The sequence below is a fragment of the Trichechus manatus genome, unplaced genomic scaffold (assembly GCF_000243295.1).
Source record: "Trichechus manatus latirostris isolate Lorelei unplaced genomic scaffold, TriManLat1.0 scaffold00294, whole genome shotgun sequence".
NCBI classification, from domain to species: Eukaryota; Metazoa; Chordata; class Mammalia; order Sirenia; family Trichechidae; genus Trichechus; species Trichechus manatus.
The window spans coordinates 1,491,890-1,501,993 of NW_004444230.1; positions in this window are offsets into that span (position 1 = coordinate 1,491,890).

Sequence of the window (10,104 nt, forward strand, 5' to 3'; positions counted from 1 at the left end):
GAAACATGTATAAATGAATGGGGCTTGTGAGTACAAGGAGCCATGGTTGCACAGTGGTTAAAGCACTCAGCTGCTAACCAAAAGGTTAGCAGTGCGAACCCACCAGCTGCTCTGTGGGAGAAAGATGCGGAAATCTGCTTCTGTAAAGATTTACAGCCTCAGAAACTCCATGGGGAAGTTCTACTCTGTCCTGTAGGGTCACTATGAGTTGGAATTATCTTGACGGCAGTGGGTTTGGTTTGGGTTTTTTTTTCTGTGAGCACACTGCTCATCAGTGAGTCTTGGGCATAGGTGTCTGTAGAGGATTGGGCAGCCATGTGTTAGGTAAGTAGACAGTGACCTGCTCATGATGGGGCCGCATGGCAGACAGAGATGTTTGGGTTTGGTGTGGGGCTGACAAGAAGGCATTAAAGGGTTGTATGCAGGGCATACAACATGAATAGCACTGGGTTTAGGGAACACCCTTTGGTGTGGATGACTGATTGAAGGGATATAGAGAGACTGGAGATAGGTGACTGGTTAAGAAGCCAATGGCTTTGGAGTCCACAGTGGGATGAAAACAACAACCAAGGGTCATATTTACAATAAGGAAGGCCTAGGTAATCAGAGTTTCTTGTGGAAGAACTTTTCTTATGGTATCTTAGTCCCTATAAGAAGTCCTTGGGTGGCACAAATGGGTAAGTGCTCAACTACTAGCCAAAAGGTTGGTGATTTGAACACATCCAGAGGTGCCTTGGAAAACAGGCCTGGAAATCTGCTTCTGAAAGGGAGTAGTTCTACTCTGTACACATGGGGTTGCCATGAGTCAGAATTGACACATGGCAACTAACAACAACGGTCCCTGTAAGACATACTCTTTGTATAAATTCCATACATATCTGCTTACTATTTCCAGGGACAGAGTATCTTCAAAGAAGATACCTCCTACACAGAATGGAGGGCTAGTCATTGTCCTCCAGGTGCAGCTTGAGCTATCATAAGAATAGGTGAGGGTAGACAAGGGCTTCTCAACCTCAGCACTATCGACATTTTAGGCTGGATAATTTTTTGTTGTGGGGGGCTGTCCTGTGCCTTTTAGGATGTTAAGCAGCATCCCTGACCTCCACCAACTGGATGCCAGTAGTATCCCCTGAGTTGTGACGACTAAAAATGTCTCCAGAACTTGCCAAACATCCCCTGCAGAGCAAAACGCACCCTCGTTTGAGACTTACTGGATTAGACAATGGCAGAGAGAAAGTCGAAAGTAAAATGTATCCTGAACGTTGGTGTTGGAGTAATTGTCTTGTTGGGCCATTGGGGTTTTTCTCTGTCTACTTCCAGAATTAAGAGAGGAGTTGGCCAGGATTTGAAATCTCTGTATCAATCACTGAGCTCAGTGTTTCATATTAATCACAACAATCCTGTGAGGTGAGATTTCTTTTATCCTATTTTACAGATGAAGAATCTGAGGGACAAACACTCTAAATGCCCATAAGCAGAGACAAAGGAATGTGGTATATTCACACAATGGAATATTATAGTAAAGAAAACAAATGAGCAATAGCTACAGGTAACAACATGGGTGAATCTGAAGTAACATAATGTTGATTGATATAAATAAGCCCCATAAGACCACATATATATCTAAAGTTAAAAAATGACACACACACATACATATACATACACACATGTGTATGTATCTATTATATATATAAGGGACTAATAAACAAAAATTCAGGATAGTCACTGCTAGTCAGCGACATACAAAAGACTAAAACCCCTTCTGCCTGAAGTACGTGTTTTTTATGCATTACCGTATTTCTTGGTCTGGTCACAACAGCCCTTGGTGATACGCTAGATGTGGTTAGTGCCTTGAATCACAGCAAAATGGATGTACTCTCTATTGAGAGGTTTCTTTAAGAAAGGAAACACGATCTTACCCATGAATAATGTGCTCCCTTAAACAATCAACGATGTGAGACCAAATCATCAACATTTACCCAAGAGCAAAGATGAGAAGGCAAGGAGGGGCAGGGAAGCTAGATCAATGAAAACAGAAAAAAACAGAATGGAAATAATGAGAATGCTGACACATTGTGAAAATTGTAATCATCATCACTGAACAATTTGTGTAAAAATTGTTAAATGGGAATCCAATTTGCTGTGTACACTTTCATTTAAAAAACAATAAAATATTTTTTAAAAAAAGTAAGAAGAAAGGAAACAAAAGCAGGATCACTTCGAGACACACTGATTGTTTAGAAACAGTAGAAGTGGTAGATGTGAATATACGATATTGGCACCTTTCCTAGGATGAAGTCTACATGATTTCTCAAGTATATTCGTGTTCCCATTTTGATTAACTTCTTTGGTAAGACTGCAAGTATTTCCCCTTGAGAGATGGACAGCTTTTGGATATGGATATTCAGAATAAGACCAGAGCAGGGTCTTCGTAGATGCCAAAATGAACAGAGACAAGATGGAGGGCAAAAGAAGTGATTGATGCTGTGAAAGAAAAAATAATCACAGAGGAAAAGCATTTTAAAGACATGGGGGAGGGTTTTCCAGGCATTGTCCCAATCAGAAAAGTTTCTCTTTCTTTTAAAACAAAGATGAAGAAGATGTCAAGAAGAAAACATTTTGTAGCCAGCATTTTTGCAAAGTACCTTTCAGAATTTTTAGCATTTTCAATAATTTGTGAGACACCAATAAGAACAAAAATAACCTGAGCAAGAGCAATGCAGTTGATGAAATCTCCATACTTTGAGGACTTATGTAATTAGCTAACATGTCCAACAGACCAAGTTAGTAGCTGTTATGGATTGAATTGTGTCCCCCCAAAATATCTGCCAACTTGGCTAGGCCATGATTCCCAGTATTGTGTGATTGTCCACCATTTTGTTATCTGATGTGATTTTCCTATGTGTTGTAAATCCTATCTTTATGATGATAATGAGGTGAGATTAGTGGCAGTTATGTTAATGAGGCAGTACTCAATCTACAAGATTAGGTTGTGTCTTAAGTAAATCTCTTTTGAGATATAAAAGAGAAAAGTCAGTAGAGAGACTTGGAGACCTCATACCACCAAGAAAGAAGCACCGGGAGAACAGCACATCCTTTGGACCTGGGGTCCCTGCACTGAGAAGCTCCTTGACCAGGGGAAGATTGATGACAAAGACTTTCTTCCAGAGCCAACAGAGAGAAAGCCTTCCCCTGGAGCTGGCATCCTGAATTTGGACTTCTAGCTCCTAGACTGTGAAAGGATATATTTCTTTTTGTTGAAGCCATCCACTTGTGGTATTTCTGTTATAGCAGCACTAGGTAAGTAAGACAGTAGCAGAGCCAGAAGTCAAGACCAGCCCTGTCTGGCTCCCAAAGTCATGATCTTTTCACGCCATCATGGACCTCCAGCATGAACCAGGCCAGCATGTGAACTGATGTAGGATGCTGAAATTGGTGATGCAGAGCCAGGACAAGCCCAGAGCACAAGGAGCAGGAGCAGGAAAGCCCCTCACGAATCCCTCCTGGAAGGGGTTGACTTAATACTAAAACCAGTTTGCAGGGATGTAATTCTATCACTTGACTTTTGTATTTTTATATGTATAGAATTCACATGCTATAGGCTTCATAGTATGAATTTAATCCTTCTTGATGAAATATGTTGTAGTTTTTTAAATTTGCAAATTAAAAGCTTATCTTGGGATGTATTGATAAACAGAGGTAAGTATTTATACCAGCTTGATCCAGCTGATGATTACAGTCACTGGAGTGGCAAATGATCCCCTGTGTGGAGCCTGGGCAGCCTGCCTGTGAGCCAGTGTGCTGTGGTACAAATATCACACTTTAATCACTATGTTAGAATCCTGCCCCACAAAGTCAGGAAGTCTAGTAGGTGGTTAAGATCAGAGGTTTGCAGGTCAGATAAACCTAGGTTTGAATCTTGTTTCTACTCATAACTTGCATAATACTGGGAACATGATTTAAAGTCTCCGAGTTAGTTTTAACACTTCTAACATAGTGATGACAACTATAATTACTACCTAAGGTCATTGGGAGGAGTCAATGAAAAATGTCGTCAAGGGCTTGGTAAATAAATGGAAGCCAGTATTATTGTCATTGTTAGTAATAATGTTTCAGGAAAGCCAAACAGGAAGGTTCCAGAAAGAGGTGGAGACATTTAAATGCCCTTAGGATCCACTGCCTGATCTTCCATTCCCCATCCCTGACACCCGTCTTCCCCAACTGGGTCAGAAGTTCATTTCCTGATTGAATGGTGCAGAGCTGCATTCCTGGAGGAAGAGCCAGGCAGCTTAGGCTTGGCTAAGGCCTCCTGATGAGAGGTTAGTGTGGGAAAGGCGTGTTTCAGAGAGGCTGGGGAACAACCTGTAAAAGAAATAGCTCGTTCAACAGCAGGAGCAGTGTCGAGGAATCCATATTTAGCAAAGAAAACTCGCAACTTAACAGACAAGTTTTTTAAGTGGGGACAACATCTCCCAGGCTCCTGAAGCCTGCTGATCAGATGTTTGTACGTAAATGAGTATAAACAATAACAAGGAAAGATGCTATATGTCGTGCCAACACCCATGGCAAAGGACATAAAAGCCCCTAGGTATTAGATGTCTTTCAAACTCTGGTCTACAGAGTTTGCAACTCTCCAGCAAGGTGAGCACCAGCACCATGGCAGACAGTTGTTGTCCTGGAAATGCCATGGCCATTCCAGCTGTGCCCACCATCTCCATATGCCCAAATGGTGGCAGCTTCCGGAATGCTATCTGTTTGCCCAGTTCCTGCCAGAGCAGAACATGGCAATTAGTCACCTGCCAAGAAAAATGTCAGCCATCCAGCAATGCCCCAAGTGGCTGTGCACCTGCTTCTTGCCAACCTACCTGCCTTCCACCAACTTCTTGTATGGGCTTTATCTGTCAACCCATTTGCTCCCACACAGCCTGCTATGAACCCGGCACTGGTCAGTCTACTTGTCTGGTTACCTCATGCCAGCCATCCCGCTCAGAATCCACTAGCTGTCAGGCAAATTGCTGCGATGTCAGCCCCTGCCAGCAAGGCTCCTGCCAGGAGCCTGTCTGTGTGTCTGGATCATGCCAGGAAGCTTGCGGCCAATCAGTCTGCTGTGACACTGGATCCTGCCAGCCATCCTGCTCTGAGGTAACTTCCTGTCCTGAAATATCATGCCCACCCACCATGTGTGTGTCCAGTCCGTGCCAGCCATCTTGCTGTCAAGCAGGTTCATGTCAACCCAATAGTTGTGAAGGCCAGCTCTGCAAATCAACTTATTACCAACCCATCTGCTACATTTTTAAGCCTTGCCAGTCAGTTCCCTGCATGCCTGTTCCCTGCCAGACATCAAGGGATGCTTTCAATTCTTGCAGTCCGACTTGCTGTGTGCCCTTCTCCTGCCAGCCACTTCACTGCCAACCAGCTTCGTCCATATCCTTCATCTGTCAGCCAGTGGCTAACTGTCAGCCCTCTTGTTCTGTAAAGAACCCTTGTAAGTCAGTTTCCTGTGGCACCATGCTTTCTGGCCAACCAATTTGTGGTGGGCCCACTTCGTGCAACCAAAGTGGCTGCAAATCCCCTTCCTGCCAACCAGCTTGCTGTGTGACAGGGTTAGGCAAATCATCCAGTGGTGGCTCCAATTGCTTCCGACCAAATTCCCCAATTCCCTGCAAAGCAAACAACTGCTTGTTGACTTCCCTGCCATCTCAGCCATGAACCCAGCTTCCGGAAGGCAACACTTCATTGATGGAACACAATTCACACCTCCTCTGAGCATCTGCTGCTGTCTACAAGTGCATAGTACCCTGTGGGTACTGTATCCTGCCAAGCAAAAGGGCCGCCTGCTTTCTAACTTTACTCTGAGTCCAACTCCATATTCTCTCCAGGTGCTGATGTGGGAACTTGTCCAGCTGCTAAGATATTTTTTTCTAAACCCAGATGATCTTTCAGCAATAATGGTCCACACTATCGCTTGCATTTCAGTGTTGTCAATTCTTTTCACTTCAGCAAAGCCTTCTTTCATTTTTCTTTCTTTTGATGCTGCCCAGTCTTTCAGAAGACTTCTTTGGTGCCAACTGCTAATAAAAGTGTAACCAAATGAGCATAATAAATATGACTCTTCACTCATGAGTTCTTCATTCCTTTCAGTATGCTCCTACATGGATTTTCTTCAGCTCACATTTGAACACAATGACCCTGGACCCTCTACATCAGCAGCCACCCTCCTCCCCCATTCCCAATGCTGTCTTGGGAGATAACATTCAGTTCTCTTTGGTACCCATTGGTGTCCATAAAGGGTCATCAGAGAGTGCACCCATTGGTCCACAAGGGCGTCTGATGGCTAGAGTAATAGATGCTCAAGTTGGAAGGGTCTGAGAACCAACAGTTCACTGGCTTCCGATCTTTTCATCACCAAGAGCTCTTCTGAGGTGAGTGGCCTCAGTTTCCCCATAGTAAATAGACTCAGGGAAGCCAAAGACAGAAATGATTCAGGGAAGCCATAGATTGAAATAAACAAGAGGTACTGGTCCTGGAAGGAGTCCTGGTGGCACAGTGGTTAAGTGCTTAGCTGTTAACCAAAAGGTCAGCAGTTTAAACCCATCAGCCACAACTCCGGAGAAAGATGTGGCAGTCTGCTTCCGTAATGATTTACAGCCTTGGAAACCCTATGGGGGAGTTCTACTCTGTCCTGTAGGGTCACTATGAGTTGGAATCGACTCGATGGCAATGGTGGTTTTTTGCTGGTTTCTTTATTGGTCCTAGAGAATAGCTCAGAGTTAATTTACTTAACATTGGTTCTAATAATCAGTTCACCAATGTCCAGTTTAAATACAATTTAAAATGCTTTAGATTTTTTGGCAATTGTTTGTTTGTTTGCTATATTTTTGACCTTTTAGAAACAATTTTTAAAACAATTAGTCTAAGGGAACTTCTGATCGAGTTTTATATTTCTAGTGTGTAGTTATTGAATATAAATATTTTTCCATTGGTGAGATTGATTTCCATTTGGGGAAAGCTTAAAGGAATATTTACAGTGTGTACGTGTAGCAAATACGATTCGTGGGTGGCACAGTTTGCACTTGACTACTAACCTAAAGACTGGCAGTTCGAACCCACCCAAGAGCACCATGAAAGAAAGGCCTGGTGATCTATTTCCGTAAAGATTACAGCCAAGAAAACCTTATGGAGCAGTTCTACTATGTAACACATGGGGTCTCCATGAATTGGAATCAATTCAACAGCAATGGGTTTGGTTTGTTTTACTTGTAGCAAGGGTGTCCCTGGGTAGCACAGATGGTTAAGCTTTCGGCTGGTAACTGAAAGGTTGGCAGTCACAGCAACTTGGTGACATTTCTTGTGTTTCTACTGTGTGAATGGAGTCCCTGGGTGGTACCAGTGTTTAACGCATATGGCAGATAACCAAAAGTTTGGAGGTAAGAGTCCACCCAGAGGCAACTTGGAAGAAAAGCCTGGTGATCTACTTCCAAAAAATCAGCCATTGAAAACCCTATGGAGCACAATCCTACTTTGACACACATGGAATTGACTTCACGGCAACTGGTGGTGCTTGTAGGAATAGTGCAAGGTCCTTCCTCATGGGGATCTGGCCTCCTTTCCAATCAAGGGGCTCTGGTTCTGATTAGGTTTAAAGCCCGAGTGAGCGACCATGGCCTGCACTGTGACAACTCAAGTTAGGTTTTTGGCTGCCAGACCTAGAGTTTCCTTTAAAGGGATCATGCTCAGAGCCTAACTCAAGACCTATTTTCTAACCAGTCCAGGATGTAGTAACCCTCCTCTTTTGAAAATAGCCCACATTTCTCCTAGGGAATGTCTATCTGATGGTATAATTAAGTTCTATTCTTTAAATTAGATATCCAGCTCCCACCAGGAAAACTGCTGGAATTTGAATGACTAAGTGCCTAAGATTTTAATTAGTGAGAGGGCATCTGTCCTCCTGTAGGGGTCACTCTGTCACTCCTCAAATGGCTTCCTGGCCCCTCTGTTGACATCCTCTGCTTCCGTCTCTGCACACCCGTTGCTAAGTTTGCATTCCTGTTCCTGCTGTACTGATGGCCTGATTGTCCCTGCATGGGAAAGGGAGTGGGGTGGGGTGAGTTGATGGGAGGTAGACAACCTTTTTCCTCTACCTGTGTTTTACTCTCAAAATAGGCCACCAAGAAAGCTGACCAATATCTTGAGGTTCTTACATCAACTTCAGGTATATGGCTCTTTAATTTGAGTCTAAGTTAACTATAGTGCCTCCTCCCTAGGAATCTCCGGATGCTCTGAGATCTGCAGAAAAAACCATCCAGATGTCTGTCTAACCATCCTTCTAGTACACCTCTTATCCAGGGTCCCAGCCTGAATTTTGGAGGAAAGTGCTAATTATTACTGGATGACGAGAGGGGCTGACCTTGGAAATCAGATGCGTCTTGGCAATTGCCACTGAACTCAGTCCACATTTCTGCACTCTTCAGATAAAATTATGAGTCCTTTTCAATTGCCCTGCTGAAATCTAGATCCATTTTCTACTGATTTTCCTTAAATCTAGCAATGATAATAGTTAAATTAGTCTGACACATGTAAGGACAAATACCAATTAAAAACAAGAGGTTTTAATTCTCTCCGTTGAAAATAAGGGAAGAGGCTCCCCTTCTTTCTCCCTTGTTCTTTCAGAATTCACTTTAGATAACTTGTGATTGTAAAATCTTTGTCTTCTATGTAAATCTAAAGTGTTAACTCAAGGACCTGGCAGTCACTTCTTTAAAGGCAACTTCCGGTAATTGTCTCCTCCCTCCCAGTTTCCCGGGAGGAGATCAGCGTAACTTCAGGTATCCAGGTATAAAGATACTAGAAAACTGGCACTTTACTCTTGAAAACACGAATGTAATGGGCTGTATCCACTCAGCTATATAAAGGATAAGAAGTCCCAGCGGCGCAGTGGTTAAGCATTTGGCTGCTAACGGAAAGGTCCGCGGTTTGAACCTACCAGCCGCTCTGTCGGAGAAGAAACCTGCGATCTGCTCCCATAAAGATTAAAAAACCCATTGCCGTTGAGTCGATTCAGACTCATAGTGACCCTATAAGACAGAGTAGAACTGCCTCATAGGGTTTCCAAGGAGCGGCTGGTGGATTTGAACTGTTTACCTCTTGGTTTGCAGCTATAGCTCTTAACCACTGCACCAGCCTAGGAAACTCTACGGGGAAGTTCTACTCTGTGGGCAATTCTACGGTCATATGGGAATCCACTCAACGGCACACAACAACATATAAGGGTAAGATTTCTTTTTTTTTTTAAATTGTGCTTAAAGTGAAAGTTTACAATTCAAACTAGTTTCTCTTACAAAACTTTATACATACGTTATGTGTCCCTAGTTGCTCTCCCTATACTGTGACAGCACACTCCTCCTTTCCACCCCTGATTTCCTGTGTCCGTTCAACCAGCTCCTGACCCTGTCTGCATTCTCATCTGACCTCCGGACAGAAGCTGCCCATTTAGTCTCATGTATCTACATGAGCTAAGAAGCACACCTATGCACTCTAGGGAACAGGGACATGCTTTCCTCCCAGACACTCAGGGGCAGCTGTCAGCCCCCTGCATTGCTCAGCATGTGACACCTTACTGCAGCCAGATACTGTGCCTACTCCAGGCACCCCTGCCCATCTAGAACTGTAGGTGAGAGCCTGCACCACACACTTGGTTACCGGCTATCTGGACACCTGAGCTGAATCCATACAAGAAAAGTAAATGGACTCCTGGGTGCACATACTTGGTAACAGATCTAACCACCCGGCGACAGGACGTTAGAGCTTCAAAGGCACCAGTAATCAAAGTAACTCACATAAGCAGCCTACTTGGGCATATCAAAACAAAACAAGAAGCTAGGACACAGTAAGCAAACATAAAATAAATAAATATAATAACTTATTGATGGCTCAGAGACAACGGTCAATATCAAATCACATAAAGAGGCAGACCATGATAACTTCAGCAAGGTCTCAAAACAAGGAATCAAGAAATTTTCCAGAGGAAGAGAACTTCTTTGAATTACTGGAGGTAGAATACAAAAGATTAATATAAGAACTCTTCAAGAGATCAGGAAGAAGATC